Raw genomic sequence first — 19,097 nt, 5'->3', positions numbered from 1 at the left:
GTCGGAAGCTCCCTCTGATAACAGGAGATTCAAAAAGAGAACAAACCATTTCAACGTGGATTTACCAAGACTCGAAACAGGGCCATTATTACACATTAATTCTGAACGCCTCCCCTCCTCTGACTCGGGAGGGAATTTATCTTCTCTGGCAGCGGAGCTGGGCTGTGTTCCCACACAATTCATCACCCTCCCTACCTGCTAGGGCATTTTCCGAGTTTTTTTTTTTTCTTCCAAATGCAGCAGCTTTTTCTGTGTGGAGGCTGAGCAATCTTGAGCTAGCTATTTCCCCCTGGCTATCCTGCTGCTAATTTATCCAGATCAAATCTTCCGTCCTTTGTATCTGTCCAGTTCTGAAATTTAGATTTATCTATTCTGTTCCTGGTAAGAAATTTCCCTTGTCAATATTGTTTAGAAGAGTTTGGGGGTAGCAGGTGCACATGAGTCCCTGCTTTGGTGTGGGGGAGGTTGTGCCGTCTCCAGTAAAGGGTCCCAGCACCATGAAGATGGATTCCCAAACTTTCCTGTTACACCCACACAGATCATTTCACTACCCAGCATTTACATCCAAAAACATTTCGGGTAAAGTTGATTCTAATGTTTTTTCATCCCCACATCCAAGTTTTTTTTTTCCTTTTTATCTTAAGATTACACTCATGGATATTACCCTACGGGCTTCCCTGATAGCTCAGCTGGTAAAGAATCTGCCTGCAATGCGGGAGACCTGGGTTCGATTCTGGGTTGGGGAAGATCCCCTGGAGAAGGGAAAGGCTGCCCACTCCAGTATTCTGGCCTGGAGAATGCCCTGAACTTTACAGTCCATGTTTGTAAGACAGCATGCCCATGATTTTCTCCCAGAGCATCTATATCCATCTTCTTTATTGTGTGGGCTCAAGCCTGGGGTATGGGAGTCTTGGGGAGTGATTATTTCTTACATTAGCCCTCTGTGTTAAGGGAAAGGTGAATGTACAGTCAACAGACCTGCTGCTTTCAGCCCCTTTGCCTGTCAGTCCTCTTCTCTCCCCTCCCAGGCGGTTGGAACGATCCGTGGCTTTGCACACACTTATCTCATCAGCATCATGTGTCCCTGTCAGAGCTGCGTCTGTCAGGTCGGTACGTCCCGTGTCCACAGCCTCAGCGGCTGCACAGCCAGACTCCCTTGCCCTCTGGGGCGAGTGGCAGCTTTTCCTTCTGTGTTTGAGCTGGTTACACTCTCTTCTTGGATCTTCCCATCTCTCTACCCATAAACTTAGGGACCCCGTGGTTAATTGTTATAGAACAGAGAGAAACCAAATCTAACTCTTTGCGACCCCCATGGACTGTAGCCCACTAGGCTCCTCTGTCCCTGGGATTCTCCAGGTGAGAAAACTGGAGTGGGTTGCCATTTCCTTCTCCAAGGAATCTTGCTGACCCAGAGATAGAACACAGGTCTTCTGTATTGGTAGATTTTTTACCATCTGAGACTTCAGGGCAGCCCCCCAAAACTCAAGTGTGATCCTCAAAGGACAAGAGGGGTGGAGTGGGAAGGGGGAGGGGTGGAGCAATTTCCTGTTGTGCAATGTTGCATAATAATGAAAGTGAAAGGTGCTCAGTCGTGTCCAACTCTTTGTGACCCCATGGACTATACAGTCCGTGAAATTCTCCAGGCCAGAATACTGGAGTGGGTAGCTGTTCACTTCTCTGGGGGATCTTCCCAACCCAGGGATCGAACCCAGGTCTCCTTCACTGCAGGTGGATACTTTACCAGCTGAGTCACAAGGGAAGCCCACACTGTGTAATGACGCCTCACAAATAAAATGAAACACACAACTCATGCCATTTCAGAGAGAGGAAAGTTACGGGAAGTGGAATGTTGCTAATGACAACCAAGGGGGCTGCAGTGACCCCCCTTCCCTCTCTCTGTTTCAGAGACGCCCTGATAGCTCTGTGTTGCCCCCCCAAAGCTCCCAGGCCCAGGCCCAGTCCCAGGTGATCTGTCCTCCCCTCCAGTGGATCTGGGTTTGACTGGGGGAAATGGATGTGGCTCCCAGGTGGGTTGGGCAGAGCTGCCGCCAGGCTGGACCTCTGGGCCCTGGACTCTCTGCAGCAGGGGGACACTCTGGGGTGCCCTCTGCTTCCCCCAACCCTCCGTGAGCCCCAAAGGCAGCAAGCCTCCATGTGTGCACAGCCAGCCCTTCCTGCTTCCCTGCTGCACTGACTCCTGAGCTGGTGCCTCTCAGGACAGTCTTAGCTTCTGTCTGTCGGGCTCTCACTTGCGGCCTCCTTGTGTTACAGGCAGTGGGCTCCCTTTGTTTCACTGGCCCCGGCTGCTGTGAGCAGGTGGCACCTGGGAATCTCGGGAAGCTGCAGCGCTGCTCTCTGCGGTTTGGCGGCAGGTCGGCCGGGTGCATTTCATCCTCTCCTGTTTTTCTGGTGCTCCCCTCGTGGCTCAGCTGGTAAGAAAATCCTGCAGAGCAGGAGACTCTGGTTCGACCCCTGGGTGGGGAAGATCCCCTGGAGAAGGGAAAGGCTACCCACTGCAGTATTCTGGCCTGGAGAATTCCCTGGACTGTATAGTCCCTGGGGTCACACAGAGTCAGACAAGACTGAGTGACTTTCACTTTCACTTTCTTTCACAGACATTCTTGTTATGTAAACTTGGAACCCTGAGACCTTTATAAATGTCACTATGTCAACCAATCTACACAAGTATCATCTCTTTACTATGCGTTTAATGATTTTTTAATTAACACTTTATATTTACCATGTATCTACCATCAACATTTTAGAAAGTTGCCAAAATAGGGAGCCTTCGATGCTGGAAAAAGGACCCTATAAACAAGTCTCCTCCACATGAGTTTTGCTCCGGAAGGGATGACCGCAGCCCAAGTGTTTGTATGAGAACCGGCCTCACATGGGACAAGGGGCTAACTCAAAACTAGAGCAGATCTTGACTAATCATGTGAATAAAGGGGACCAGAAGCATGGATAATCCAAAGCCATGAATAGTAAAAAGAATTTTATGCGTCCGGCTGAAATATTTATTTAGCATTTGCAACTGTTGCTCGATTCTCACGCTGCTCCCTGTAACGAGACTGATTGACTCCACTGTGGGCAAAGATGCTGGGTGTCACGGGCTCAGGAGGGCTCTGGGGATGCTCTGCAGGATGGGAGAGGAGGCCGCAGCAGTTGCCATAGGAGGCGGCAGCTCTGGTTTCCCGGGAGGTGAGAGCGTCACTGGGAGCCGCTTGCACCCTGCCCTGCCCTGCCCTGCCCCACATACCCCTGGGCATTTCTCTCATCCGGTGGGACACTGGCGGACACGCTGTGGCCAAAGCCTCGGAGGGTGCCTGTGCTCTGGGGCTTGCCCCCTGGCCTGTCTGTCTTCACCAGCGGAAGAAGATGCTGAGTCAGCCCTGGTCCCAGGAGGAGGATGAGAGATGCGTGGAGCCCAGCTGGAAATCCACCAACCCACAGGTGTATGAAAGCAAGTAAATGCTTATTGTCGACTTTTTTATGCTGGTTGTACAGTATTATTATGGCCGGCTTCCCAGGGAGCACTAGCGGCAAAGAACATGGCCTGCCAATGAAGCAGACCTAAGAGATGGGGGTTCAGTCCCTGGGTTGAGAAGACCCCTGCAGGAGGGCATGGCAACTCACTCAGTATTCTTGCTTGGAGAATCCCATGGACAGAAGAGCCTGGTGGGTTACGGTCCATAGGGTTGCAAGAAGTAAGACACGACTGAAGGGACTCAGTCCACATGCATGGAGGTGACTGATAATATTTCCCCACCGTGGACTTTTCTCTTAAAACTATACCAAGACACTCCGCTGTCTTCCTGTCCTCATTCTTTCATCACACTCTTTCAGTTCAGCTCAGTAGCTCAGTCGTGTCTGACTCTTTGCCACCCCATGAACCGCACCATCCCTGTCCATCACCAACTCCTGGAGTCCACCCAAACCCATGTCCATCAAGTCGGTGATGCCATCCAACCATCTCATCCTCTGTCATCCCCTTCTCCTCCTGCCCCCAATCTTTCCCAACATCAGGGTCTTTTCAAATGAGTCAGCTCTTTGCATGAGGTGGCCAAAGTGTTGGAGTTTCAGCTTCAACATCAGTCCTTCCAATGAATACCCAGGACTGATCTCCTTTAGGATGGACTGGCTGAATCTCCTTGCAGTCCAAGGGATTCTCAAGAGTCTTCTCCAACACCACACTTCAAAAGCATCAATTCTTCAGCACTCAGCTTTCTTCACAGTCCAGCTCTCACATCCATACATGACCACTTTAAAAACCATAGCCTTGACTAGATGGACCTTTGTTGGCAAAGTAATGTCTTTGCTTTTTAATATGCTGTCTAGCTTGGTCATAACTTTCCTTCCAAGGAGCAAGCGTCTTTTAATTTAATGGCTTCAATCACCATCTGCAGTGATTTTGGAGCCCAGAAAAATAAAGTCAGCCACTGTGTCCACTGTTTCCCCATCTATTTGCCATGAGATGATGGGACCAGATGCCATGATCTTAATTTTCTGAATGTTGAACTTTAAGCCAACTTTTTCACTATCCTTTTTCATTTTCATCAAGAGGCTCTTAGTTCTTCATCACTTTCTGCCATAAGGGTGGTGTCATCTGTATATCCTAGGTTATTGATATTTCTCCCGGCAATCTTGATTCCAGCTTGTGCTTCCTCCAGCCCAGCGTTTCTCATTATGTCCTCTGCATATAAGTTAAATGAGCAGGGTGACAATATACAGACTTGATGTATTCCTTTCCCAATTAGGAACCAGTCTGTTGTTTCATGTCCAGTTCTAACTGTTGCTTCCTGACCTGCATACAGGTTTCTCAAGAGGCAGGTTACCCTCCCCCTCCTCCCTTTACCGCAGGGCTTTAGGTGCTGGATAGGGAGGAGATACTATGGAGATGACCGAGGTGATACTTTTGCTGCCGTGATGAATGCACTCTCTTGCTGGTCACTGGGCGCTGGGGGTGGAGGGAACTTAATAAGGCAGGAGGCAGTGTAGCTGAGCACTGAGGTATCACACGTCATCACCCCTGCTCCACCTAATGGCAGTGGGGACTTGAGTCAATTACTGGATATCTCTAAGCCCCAATTTTCTCATCCGCAGAATAGCGATAATTACACTAATCTCACAGGGCTTTTGTGAGGATTCATTGAGCCAAGGTAGATGTGAGTCAAGCACTCAGCACAGCTCCTGGCCCTTGGAAACTGCTCAGGGCGGCAGCTGGGAAATGATGGCAACAGAACACGCTGAGTCCAGCCGGTGGAGGAGACTCTGGTTGAGTGTGTCCACCTGCACGTTTGGTGGAGAAGGAGACTGTGACACCCGGAGTGGCTGACTTTGTGGGGTGATGGGTATGTTCATCTAAATGCCTCCTCACCTTCTCCAGATTGCGAATCCTTTCACGTTTCATTGTGAGATGACAGCTGTCTGTAGCATGGGCCATTGAACTCCCAGGTGCATGGCCTGTGGGTGAATCTCACAACTACTTTCCAATCCTGCACACATCATATTTCACAACAGGAGGCTGAAGCCAGCTAGTGTTTTCCCCTTCTGCTCTATGGAGCATAATCAGCTTTAGTTAAAACTGCAATCCAGTCCAGCCCTGCTTCTCCAGATGAAATAAGAATGAACTTTTACAGAATGCCTATTTGTCACACACAAAATTGGAAAGCCAGATAAACATGGTAGTCAGTGCATGACCTTTATTTCTTAATGAAGGATCTGGCTTTGTTGTCACTGTTCAGTCTGCGACCCCATGGACTGTAGCATGCCAGGCTTCCCTGTCCACTATCTTCCAGAGTTTGTTCAAATTCATGTCCATTGAGTTAGAGATGCCATCCAACCATCTCATTCTCTGTTACTCCCTTCTCCTCCCACCTTCAATCTTTCCCAGCATCAGGGTCTTTTCCAATGAGCTGGCTCTTTGTATCAGGTGGCCAAACTACTGGAGTTTCAGCTTCAGCATCAGTCCTTCCATTGAATATTCAAGGTTGATTTCCTTTAGGATTGACTGGTTTGATCTCCTTGTTGTCCAAGGGACTTTCAAGAGTTTTTTCCAACACCACAGTTCAAAAGCATCAATTCTTTGGCACTCAGCCTTCTTTATGCTCCAACTCTTAACTTTGTGTTTTGAAGAAGCTGTCTTGCTTTATGATGACATTAGTAATTGTTATAAACTCTTCAAGTGCCGCATGTGAGAAGTGGAAAAATTACTTAAAATCGCTGGATCTTTCTACCACTTCACTGATGCTTCCTGATTTATCTGTGAGAAGAGGGAGCACAGTCTGCAATTGCCCCCTAAAGATGAACTACTTTTCATCTTTGTTCATTATATAATGAGCCATTCAGTTGACAGACAGTGATAGGGTCTTCCAATATTGAAGGCAATCATTGTTCTGCAGGATAAAAGGTTGACCTTGAGATGTTCTCTGACCTCAAGATCTGCCCGGAGTCTTGTGTCCTGGCTCGTGTTGCCTAGGAAGCACCTCTGAGATGGAGAACCTCTGCGTGCAGACAGCTGATTGGGAAGCTCTTTGGGGACCCATATCTAAAGGGGAGGAAGGCAGAAGGACTGGGCAGGATGGGGTGCTGGAGAGTTATGCAGTCACAACACAGGCCTCAGCGGATCCTGGGGGTGGGTCTGGAGCAGAGAAGTCCTTTTCCTTGGTCCCAGATCACTGCGGACACTGTCTGCAGCCATGGAATGAAAAGATACTTGCTCCTTGAAAGAAAAGCTATGAAAAACATAGACAGCATATTAAAAAGCAGAGACATCACTTTGCCAACAAAGGTCCATGTAGTCAAAGCTATGGTTTTTCCATCAGTCATGTATGAGTGTGAGAGTTGGACCATAAAGAAGGTTGAGCACCAGAGACTTGATGTCTTAAAACTGTGGTGCTGGAGAAGACTCTAGAGAGTACTTTGGACAGCAAGGAGATAAAACCAGTCAATCCTAAAGGAAATTAATCCAGAATATTCACTGGAAGGACTGATGTTGAGCTGAAGCTCCAGTGCTTTGGCCATCTGATGCAAAGAGCCAACTCATTGGAAAAGACCCTGATGCTAGGAAAGACTGAGGGCCGGAAGAGAAGGGGATGACAGAGGATGAGATGGTTGGATGGCATCACTGATTCAATGGACATGAGTTTGAGCAAGCTCTGGGAGATGGTGAAGGACAGGGAAGGTTGGCGTGCTGCAGTACATGGGATTGAAAAGATCTGGGCACAGCTTAGCGACTAAACAGCAACAAATATTTGGAGGAGAGGGCTGGGCCCTGGTCCTGCTTCATTGCCCAGTCATTGTTCATGGGCCATCCCTGAGAATGAGACATGACTTTGAACGAGGTGTCTTTTTTCAGCCAAAAGCAAGTTCCAAAGGTGGACTCTGCTGAGAGTTGCCCGCTGCCACCACCACAGGAGTGACATAGCTGTTCACTGCAGCCTGGTGCATTGTGATGCAAGCGTGACTCATATGCTGACTAACAGAGGAGATCTGGGGGCCTTGAAGTTAGAGGAGAGTTTCCTTGGAAAGACCTAACAAGAGCCAGCTTCTGAGATGGGCCCAGGACCCTGAGAACTATTTTACACATCCCATACCCTGAGTGCAGGCTTCCCAGTGGGCACTAGTGGTGAGGAACCTGCCTGTCAATGCGGGAGACGTAAGAGACCTGGGTGCAATCGCGGGGTCAGGAAGATCCCCTGGAGGAGGAAATGCAACCCACGCCAGTGTTCTTGCCCGGAGAATCCCACGGACAGAGGAGTCTGGGGGGCTACAGTCCACAGGGTTGCACAGAGTCAGACACAACTGAAGCACACACATGCCCTGAGCAGCTGTGGAGAGAGAGGAGTGGAGGAGTGTCCTGGAGAGGCGGCCCGAGACGGGACATGGAGAGATGTGAAAGGTCCACTCAGAGCGAAGCGATGGGACCGGAGCAGGGCCGCAGCCCAGGGGACAGGGGAGACAGAGCAACGAGCTAACTGGGGGTTCTGGAGCCCTGGGCACAAAATGCACCAAGCAGAGTAGATGGGATTGGAAAGATGGGTGGAGGTAAAGTGGCTAAAGGGCTCACGTGACTGACTTAATGGTTTGGGATCCGTGTGACCCCAAAGCAGAGCTGCTCAAGGTTTTGAACCTGGAAGACCATGACCCAAAAGGGCATGGGAGTGGCAAGAGTTATTAACACAAGATGGTCCAAAGCTCTAGCAGTGTTCCAGTGAGGGACCAACACATCCTTTAAGCCTCCACTTGAGTGCCATGAGGGTAGTAAAGTCCCAGACTCTGGTCTTGATGGAAAATGCCATTTTATTCAGTGTTTGCACTCTATCTTCTGATGTCATGAGTAATTAAATACCAAACAGGTGCAGACTGCAGATGTGTACTCCAGTCTCAAAAGAACAGACTCTGCAGGACCGGTAGAATGACTGCTAAGCAGCTTTTGTTTTGGAGAAGGGTATATTTTTCCCACTCTGAGTGTGGAAGAGAATACGATGAAAGTCAATGTGATGGGAAGATGTGTTCTCCATTCATCTTTGGACTGTGCAATCTATGATGGTCATTAATTAATCAATTAAATCAATTTCTTGAGTCATTGGCAATAAAAAGCATAAAGATGTCTATCTGCCAAAGTGAAAGTGTTAATATCTCAGTCATGTCTGACTCTTTGCAACCCCATGGACTGTAGCCCACCAGGCTCCTCTGACCATGGAATTCTCCAGGCCAGAAAACTGTAGTGGGTATCCATTCGCTTTTCCAGGGGATCTTCCTGAACCAGGGATTGAACCTGGGTCTCCTGAATTCCAGGCAGATTTTTTTATCATGTGAGTAACCAGGGAAGCACAAATGATTTGCAATCTCAGTAAAGACAATTATTCAGCAATTGAATACAAAGAAACTCCATAAATTTGTTTTAACTTACCAAAGCAGTTAATTAAGAAGCAGAATAATTAGTCAGAAATCGATACTAATCAAAGTATGAGTTGCAGTGAGAAAGATGCCCAAGGAAGCCAATGAAAAGTCATTGCCAAAAGACAAACTGTTGATAAAACTAAGTAATCTAATTTTTAATATATTTTAAGGCAAAAGAGGGATTCTTACCCTTTAATCTCGTACAAATACCAGAAGGAATAATAATAATTGGAAAACACTGTAAAAATGCAATTTTCTATTTAAATGCTTGAAAATAATGACAACCACCACTTATTTAATAGCAGAACTTTAAAACAGGAGGAAATCATTGGTGTGTGTGCTCAGTTGGTGAGTCGTATCCAACTCTGTGTGATCTCACGGACTGTAGCCCACCAGGCTTCTCTGTCCATGGAATTCTCCAGGCAAGAATGCTGGAGTGGTTGCCATTCCCTACTCCAGGGGATCCTCCCGACCCAGGGACTGAACTCCAATCTCTGTGTCTCCTGCACTCAAAGGTGGGTTCTTTACCACTGGGCCACCTGGGAAGTAAAGAAATAAAGTTATCCACTCAATTAATTTCAATCATGTACCCTTTATACACTAGAGCCTGCCTGCACTGTGGGAGGAAGTTACTGAATTGCATGCAGTGCTGCCTGAGGATCTTAGGGTTTCAACCTCTCCCAGTGATAGCTTACAGTGAACGATGTCGGATCCGTGATCTCCAAAGAAGATTTAGCTTTGGGCCCAGGGCCCAGGCTTGATCACTCTAGAGCTTTTGTGTAGCAGAGTTTTATTAAAGTATGAAAGGGACAGGGACAGCTTCTGACACAGACATCAGAAGGGGGAGAGTGCCCCTCCCCACTAGTCTAACCAAGGCCTTATATACTTTTCCCAGACCCACTCCCACAACATGCATCTTAAATTAACAATATTAGAACTAACAATAGAAAGGTCTTACCAGACCCAGTAGAAAAAAATGCTTGTTCTTTCTCCTCCTTGAGAGCCTCGGACCCCTTTCTCCTCCTTGGGGACCCCGGACTTCTTATCAACCTACATAGTAATTGACTCTCTTACCAGGACCCTGGTTACAAAGAGATGGCACAGGGTTCCACCAGCCCAACCACAGGGGACTGATCAGCTTGGGACAAAACCCGAAAACCAGTTCTAGGTGGAAGCAGAAGCAGGCAGGACCTGGAGGGACCTCTAGCCTGAAAAGGAGAAAACTGTATTTCTGGGGTTAAAAAGTCTGTGACCCTCTGGGACAGCTGTGTACAGACTGAAAGAAGATAGGAACTTCCCTAACTGAGTCAGGAAAAAGGGAAGCCTGAAAATTAAAACTAGACACATTTAAAATTCATCTCTCCCTACTCTTTCCCCTTCAGTAACCAAAAGACTGTTTTCTATGCCTGTGAACCTTTTCTGCTTTGTAAATAAGTTCATTGGATCAGGATCACTTTTTTTTTTTAGATCCCACCAATAAGTGATATCATATGATATTTGTCTTTCTCTGTACAGATATACATACTATAAATAAAATAATAAACAACAAGGACCTACTGTGTAGCATAGGGAGCTATATTCAATATCTTATAATAAACTATAATGGAACAGAATCTGAGAAAGAATATGTACGTATAACAGAATCACTTTGCTGTACCCTGAAACTAACAACATTATAAACCAACTATACTCTAGTAAAAAATTTAAAAAATTACAATAGAAAGTAAGTACACATTTTTATAACAAAAATTTTGAAAAGTTTGTAAACCCTGTGATATTGCACACTGAATAAATAGAAATGAGCTTGAGTTAACCAACATCTGGGTTATAAATATTTGTATCTTCCTAACATGGCTTCCTGTATCCCCGTGAGATAGAATTTCTATCTGCAGCATAAACTTGAGGAAGCTGAAGCAAGAGCAGGCGGCACGGTTCTCCGGACGCAGAGCTGAGACACACACCCTCCCAGCTAAGCTTCAGGGTTTGCATGTGCGTGCATGCACAGTTGTGTCCGACTCTTTGCGACCCTATGAACCGCAGCCCGCCAGGCTCCTCTGTCCATGGGATTCTCCAGGCGAGAATGCTAGAGTGGGTTGCCATTTCCTCTTCCAAAGGATCTTCCCGATCCAGGGATCCAACCCGTGTCTCCTGCATCTCCTGCCTTGGCAGGCGGATTCTTTACCACTGAGCCACTGGGGAAATCCTGAAATAGCATGATGAGCTTTATAAATCAAACAGCTCAAAAGACAAACGGGTGAAGATCTGAATCACAAATCCAGAGGAAAGCAAATCTAAATGATTTACAAGCCTATGAAAAGATCAAATTCACCAACCTCAGGGGAATGCAAATTAGCTTAGAAAGCAACTGCCACTTTACCCACATCTGACACCAAAACCCAACAAAGAACAAGGGCCCCGCTGCTGGGGCAGGTGTACGGAGAGCGTGAGAAGGGGCCTTTCTGACGGGCTGTGAAGCGTGCCCTCCTTTGTCGAGGGCTGTTACAGTTCACAAAATAGTATCTGTCACCCGGAAACCCATTTCCCAGATGTGAACACAGGAGTTTTGCCGGCACATATGACAAATGAATTATTTTGAGGTGGCAAATCTGATCAGCATCCAATTAATTGCCCATTGGTAGGGAAACTGCTGAATGGTTGAATAATTCCTGACGTATGCACTGCGTTAGTATGTGGATACTGAAGGCATGAACAGCTACATCAGAGGAGTTGGGAAGATTTCTACAAAGTACTATGCAGGCAGGACGATGAGTTGCAGAGGAACTTGTGTGTTTTTATTTCTGTAAACAAGTGATGCCTCTTTTCTACGTGTTCTGGCAACTGCCTTACTCTGAATGCAGTGTTGCAACCCGATTCCCCATCAGGAATTCCTTATCAGGTGGGAAGAGAGAGAGGGCTTCCATAACTGGGGAGAGGGGGAAGAACAGGGAAAGAAGAGAAGAAGACTGTGCTTTAAATTAGGATAATAGTACGATCCAGGGCTTCCCTGGTGGCTTAGATGGGGAAAAAATCTGCCTGCAATGCAGGAGACCGGGGTTCAGTCTCTGGCCTGCGAAGATCCCCGAGAGGAGGGCATGGCAAATCACTCCGGTATTCTTGCCTGGAGGATCCCATGGACAGAGGAGCCTGGCAGGTTATGGCCCAAAGGGTCATAAGTCGACTGAAGCGACTTAGCACGCGTGCACGCGTAGTCACAGAACATAGATATTTATTAAGCTCTTATTTTTTTAATAACAGAAACTCGAGCTAGAAAGTTGTGGAAGGCCATGACTCATAAAAAAGTACATTTTGCTGCAAGTCATCCCATCTTTGTTCTGTGCACTTGTGTTCCAAACAGCTGATTTCTTGTGCTCCCATAGGGCAGCTGTCTCTGAAATCTGGGCGAAACAGGATGAACTCTTGGTGTCACAGCCCAGGAGACCCCTGGCACCCTGGCAGACTCCCTCCAGACAGTGACAACTCGACAAGACAACCATCTGCTCCCGCAGCTCCTGGTGGGTCCACAGGACAGTGCGCATTGCAGGGACCCCAGCCCACTAGAGGATGCTCCTCGTTGCTTGTGTCTCGGTGGGGATGGGGGGCGGGAGGGGAGAGGTTCCCTCCGTCATGGCACCAGCGCCCTTCAAATTCACCAAGAGCGTCAGTCTGAGCTGCATCTTCACGCTTGTCTGTTTGTGACTCTTCAGCGGCTGAGAACAAGCCCACACACAATCTTTCAAGGTCAGGTATTGATTTTCAGTCTAAACAGTAAATCCATAGTGAAGAAGAAACGGCGCCTTATTAATCAGGCCTCCCCCACCTCTTCCACGTCTCCTGGAATAATAAAGTCATCATGGCATGCTTGCTTTCTGCTTCCTGTATGGTCTAATAAGGCCCGGCTGAATTCTCTAATGACCCCGAGTTCCTCGCCTGGAGGGGCTGGAGCAGTGGGTCTGAGGCAGAGGGTACAGAATTCAACCTGTAACACGTCATGGACATGGCTTATTTTCTTAAATAAAAAAAAATATATATATTTTTACAGCTAGATTTTCTTTTCACTTGCCATAAGTTCAACATGTCACTTAACATACAGAAGGCTTTGGCCACAAGAGCTGTGCACACCTATTTGCACGCACATACACACTCACAGTCCAGTGCAATGCACACACATGTATGTTCACAGACATGCCTACCCGCTACCTTGAATGTCTCATTCCAGACACAGGAACCCGTTCCTAGGCTGCTGGGTGAATGCTGAACTCAACACCCAAACTGACTGCTCCTGACCCACTCCCAGGTGTGATCGGCTGACATGGCCAACAGTTTCCACTGGACCCCGCGTACAGTCTGTGCTAAGTCACTTCAGTCGTGTCCGACTCTTTCGACCCCGTGAATTGTAGCCCTCCAGGCTCCTCTCCCCAGGGGATTCTCCAGGCCAGAAGATTGGAGTGGGTAGCCTTTCCCTTCTCCAGAGGATCTTCCCAACCCAGGGATCGAACGCAGTTCTCCTGCATTGCAGGCGGACTCTTTACCTCTGAGCCACCAGGAAAGCCCCACCACTTTCCCCCTAGCTACGGTTTTCTTTGAAACAGAAGCAGCCCCATTCCCCCAGCAATGCCTCCATGTCCCCTGTTGTTAACAGGCGGTGGAGCAACCGCCTACTGTAAATCAAGCACAGATGGAAGCTCATGGTTCAGAATTGCCGCAGGGAGCATAAAGGGGCCTGTGTTCATGTAATCTGGCGCTTTATATCTGAGTGCAGGGCTGCTGATGGAAACCTGTTTGGGGGTTTCCACTCTAAAAACCAGCGGGACTTCTGCTTTCAAGATAAAGGAGAAGCTAGCTGCCTTCAAACTTTCCTTCTGCTGCCTCTGGGGAGCCCTGTGATTTGCATTTTAGATGTAAATTCATGTAAATCAGCACTTATTTTTCAGATGAAATTTGACCATTGAGGGCAATCTGGAGTTGTTTTCTGATGCCAGTGTGCATTTGATTCCCGTGTAATTTCTCAGCACATGGATTAAACCTGCAATAAGTGTTGTGCAACTGTGACTGGGCATGCAAGACAAACGACCCTTATTTTGCAGCAAGGACGGGAAAATCTAATTATAACGCCTTTTCCAGCCTGTGAGACAAAGCGAGGCTGGATGCCAGCTAATTAATTGGCTGGAGTGGGGGCCATCCAGGACCCCTTATTCCTTATTGGGTCACTTACGCTCTTTTAGCCTTCAGTGCAAAGACTGCATCTCACCCAAGGCCAGTTTATTGCCAGTCTATGACTTCAGTTTCAGCAAAACAAAAGAATGCACAAAAAAATCAACCCAAATTAACCATCCCCTCATGAGCAGACCTTCCTATTAATACCTGGCTGTGTTCTTGTGAACGATGGGTGTACTATTCTGCTGATCGCATCTGAATAAGTTGGAAAGCCCTGAGCAGAAGACTTCATAAAGGCTCAAGGCTTTGGAAAAATAGATGTGAGCAGAACTGACTAAGTTGCAGCTTTTCTTGGGTGTTAAGGAAACGAAGAAAAGGTGGGGAAGGTGCTTATGTAGACTGTAGAGTGTGGGCTATCTAAAGACACAAACTCTGTGTCATTTCAGAGATTAGAGAAATTTCAGGAAAAACGTCACTGAGCCTGAAGTAGAACAGTACATCACTGGAGAAAACATTGGTCTGTGAGGCAGGATATCAATGTATGCTGAGTGCGAAGAGGTTCCTTGTGTGTTTTATAAGGAATGCATGATGGAAGGTGACGGAAGGCATTCTGAACAAGATGCAGGATGCTTGGAGAGAGGCCTCGGTGCATCATGGAGGGAGTCAGCTAGGAAGCATCTCAGGTGTTCCTGCTGGGGCGAGTGGATCTGAGAGTTGATGACACATGCTCTCTTGATAATAACAGGAGAAATCATGCAAATGATTGCCTAAAGAATCCAGACTTTTTTTTTCAACCCTTATAACTCTCGTAAATCTATTAAAAACTACCTCTGAAATATGAGAGGCTAGTTCTTGCTGGCATTTCACTTTCCTTCTCTTTTTTAGGAGATCTGGGGGGAGGGTTTGAAGCTGAGAGTGTCCTGCCACCTCCAACTATTGTTCCATCTCCAGGCCTCCGTGCGGCAGCCGGCAGGCTCCCCTGGGTGTGCCAACAGCTGCTGTTGCCTCTGCAGGGATCCCACCAGCATCTCTCACTCAGGCCAAGAGTCAGATGGGCAGGAGGGGGCCGGTGGAGATTAATTAGCAGGAGGAGCCAGCTCGTTAGTGGCGAGGGGGTGTCTGCTGGGAAGCTAACAGGGAAGCGACAAGGGGAATTAGTGACAAATCGGTATTAAAACACAGATAGAAAGGCCTCTGCTAAATCATTACGCTCATTCCCATAATGAGAGACCAATAAATAGAGGCGTCCCACCAGAGCCTGCAAATTGCGTGCAGGGGTGTTGGGGAGGGGTCCTGCAGAGAGCGGTGACAGTGCTTCAGAGCTTGCAAAACTGTGAATCGGAGAAGAGGGAAAAGGATGATTTAGTCAAGGGATGTAATAACCGTTTTCAAGAATCAAAGGGGCTGTTTTGCTGAGGAGGGTGACCAGCTGTCCTCTGTCTCCAGTGAGGCTGGAACAAAGGGGCTTGCGCCGACAGGGAAGGGCGGGGTGGGCGGCCGGGTGGGGAGTGGGGGGTGGCACGGCGCGTGTGCGGGCACGGGGACGGCCGGGCGCGGGCGGGGCGAATACCCAGGAGCAGAATGAGGGAGCCTGGAGACCTCTCAGAGCGGACGCTGCAGACTATCACGCCGGGAGGTCTTAGGACTAAGGCCCCGCCCCACGAAGACGCCCCGCGGAACTGGTGTGCTGAGCAGGAGGGCAGGGCGCCCCCTGCTGGTCGGGGCTGCACTGTTCTCAGCGTGCCAGGTCCCAGGGATGGCTGGCCCAGAGCCCCCAGGGCTGACCCAGGGACACGGCCGTCGGGGGCAGGGGGCTAAGGGGTGGGGGGTAGGGGGAGTCCAGACCTCCCCCCCTCCCATTCCAGATGAAGTCTCCCCACGACCCTGAGATTCTCACCTGCCCCCACGACCCTGAGATTCTCACCTGCGTTTCTGCCTCCTTCCTGCCCCACTTCCAAGACCACAGCCAGTTCAACTCATGCACCTTGTTGCCACCAGCCAGACCCACCCCCGGCACACGCTTCCAACTACTTTGGTAATAATGTCAGCTGCTGCTGCTGCTGCTGCTAAGTCGCTTCAGTCGCCTCCGACTCTGTGCGACCCCATAGACGGCAGCCCACCAGGCTCCTCTGTCCCTGGGATTCTCCAGGCAAGAACACTGGAGTGGGTTGCCATTTCCTTCAATAATGCCAGCAGCCCAACAGCCCAACTAAAACCAAGCAAATACTTTGATTCTACTTTAGCAAATGCAGTCACAGACCCATTCTCAGAATCTCTTTTGAAGTAGCGAGCTTGGGGTTCTCTGATTCTAGAGGGGACGACTACTGACTGTATTAGGAATAATCTTTCTCTAATCTTTTGAGAGCAGAGGCTGTAAATTCAGTTCGTGTAATGCCACAAAGTCGGCCTCAGAGATTGTTGTTAGCGGAGAATTCCTCCCGGATTCTTGCTGGCTATCACTCTGTGATGGTACTTGTATTAATACTTCTTGTCTCAGTGCAATATAATGGAAGATGAAACTCCACTTATTGAACCTCTGCTAAGATGGGCAGAGAGTAAATAGAGCCACTGCTTGCTTTTTGTGTCAAATCCTCATATAAATCTGAGTTCATCTCTTCTCTGATTTCATAGGTATTCAGCACGAATATCCCCAGAACCTGGCAATGATTAATCTTCCCAGCAGTCACCAGGCATCGTTGTGCTTGCTTAACAGGAGCAATCAGTGGCTTAATCACTGAGCTTTGTGCAATTAGATGATACAAACGACACCCTACCTGGCCAAATGTTTCTTTCGCTGGAGATCATTTTGTTTGTTTTCATGGAAAAATTGCAGCTGTGGGCTGGGCCCAGATCGCCGGCGGTCCAGGGCTCCGGCCAGCGGGCAGGGATGAGCGGATCCCTGGGCCGGGCACGCAGCTGGTCAGAGCACCTGGACGCATTGATGAAGAAGGCCAAGGTGGTGGTCTTCCTCAAGGGGATGCCGGAGCAGCCCCAGTGCAGCTTCAGCAATGCATTGCTGCAGATCCTGTGACTGCTCAGCCTACAACATGCTAGACCACCCCCAGCTTCGGTGAGGCATTAAAGACTACTCCAACTGGCCCACCATCCTGCAGGTGTACCTCCACGGCGAGTTCATGGGGGGGGGTGTCTGACATTCTCCTGCAGATGCGCCAGAATGGAGACCTGGTGGAAGAACTGAAAAAGCTGGGCATCTGCTCTGCTCTCTTAGATGAAAGACCAGGTACCAAAGTGAGGGAGGGTGGCCCAGGTGAGGAGCCGCTGATGTCAGAGTCTCACCTCCAGAGAAGCCTTACTCATTCTGGATCCCACTCTTCAGATGACTGTTTTCATTGGTTCTTCCAGTTTGCAAGCAGACGGCTGATTTTAGCCTGTCTGGTGTTTGGGCAAGGAATATCCCATCGTGAACATAATTGTAACCACTGCACTGTCATAATCAAGGTTGTATTACGATTGTTGTCAACAAAATTCCTTCTTGTGTTGTTCTTTGCTCTTTGCCTGATTCAGAAGTAAACCTAGGAGTTTTGAATCCTTTTTATTATTCATAGGTCCTCCACATATATGTCAGCCAGAAAGATAACATAACCCTCTGCCCCAGTGTTTTTTTGTAGCTTGTTCTGTTAAGGAAAATGATGGACAAGGAAGAATATAAGATAATCGGGTTTTTTTGTTTTTTAAAAAGATAAATGGCCAACCCCTTGGGAAAAAAAAAAAAGAAAATTTGCAAGGTCTAGGAGGGTGTGGCATCTGGGGAGTGGTGACCTGGGGATGCTATAACCAAGCTGACATCTCTTCTTGACATCAGCCCAAGAACTGAGATTAAAAGATCATGGCCCCACTTTAACCTCTGCATCTTAAATAGAATGTACACCTGCATCTTACAGGTTTGTCCAGGAAAAACACTTTGGCCAATTTTTAAAAAAAATAGCATATAAGTCACATGGACTTCCCAGAAGTGGTAAAGAATCTGTCTGTCAATGAAGGAATTGCAAGAGATGTGGGTTCGATCCCTGGATCAGGAAGATCCCCTGGAAGAGGAAATGGCAGCCCACTCCAGTATTCTTGCCTGGAGAACCCCATGGATGGAAGAGCTTGGCGGGCTACTGCCCATGGGGCTGCAAAGAGTCGGACACGACTGAGCGATTGAGAACATAGTGCGCCTGTCATGATATTCAACACGCTCTAGTGGGTTTAGTATGCTCACAATGGGTGCAAACACAACTTCCATTCAATTCCAGAACATTTTCACCACTCCAGAAAGAAACCCTGAACCGCAGCAGTCATCCCCCACCTCCCCAGCCCCTGGCAACCCCTCACTGATGCTACAGATCTACCTGTTCTGGGCAATTCATATTAACATACATGCAGTCATATAATGTATTACCTTTTGTGTCTGGCATTTTTCATTTAGCATATTTTTGAGTTTCAAGCCTTCATTTCTTTTTATGGTTGAATAATACTCCATCTTAAGGAATATTCTACATATTCCAGAATATTTTGTTTATCCACGCAATCAACTGATGGACATTTGGGTTCTTTCCACTCCTTGCCATTGTTTGTTTATTGTAAGTAATATTACTTTGAATTTATGTATTCAAGTTTTGTGTGAACATGTGTTTTCAGTTCTTTTACGTATTTGCCTAGGAATGGATTTCCTGGGTGATATGGTAGTTTTATATTAAATTTTAGAAGGCCTGTCAAGCGCTTTCCACAGTGGGTTCATTGTTTTACACTCTTGGCAGAAATGATGAGGATTCCTATTTTTCCATATCCTTGCCAACTCGTGATTTTCTCCTTTTCAGATTAAAGCCAGCCTGAGTGGGTGTGAAGCGGTATGTCCCTGTGGTGACTACTAACAATGTTGAACATCTTTTTATGTACTTGTATATGTTCTCTGGGAAAAATATCTATTCAAATTCTTTGCCCATATTTTAATTGGACTATTTATCTTTTTTAATGTTGAGTTTTAAAATGCCTTTATATGCAGGCAGATCTCATTTTATTGTTCTTTCACTTCATTG

General features: G+C 47.7%; 1 long non-coding RNA gene across 2 annotated transcripts; it reads left to right on the top strand.

Annotated features, from left to right (window-relative positions):
- The first annotated feature begins 7,504 nt into the window (after positions 1–7,504).
- Positions 7,505–12,767, top strand: LOC139038171 (uncharacterized). Of its 2 annotated transcripts, none has more exons than XR_011491100.1 (2): positions 7,505–7,627; positions 12,282–12,767. It is a non-coding gene; the product is annotated as an uncharacterized lncRNA (long non-coding RNA). The 2 variants fall into 2 exon arrangements; XR_011491099.1 differs by lacking the exon at positions 7,505–7,627 and adding an exon at positions 9,123–9,419.
- The last annotated feature ends 6,330 nt before the right edge of the window (positions 12,768–19,097 follow it).

This window comes from Odocoileus virginianus, chromosome 14, assembly GCF_023699985.2.
Source record: "Odocoileus virginianus isolate 20LAN1187 ecotype Illinois chromosome 14, Ovbor_1.2, whole genome shotgun sequence".
Lineage (NCBI taxonomy): Eukaryota > Metazoa > Chordata > Mammalia > Artiodactyla > Cervidae > Odocoileus > Odocoileus virginianus.
Note: the sequence above shows the minus strand (reverse complement) of the source record. Positions and strands in the feature narration are given on the sequence as shown.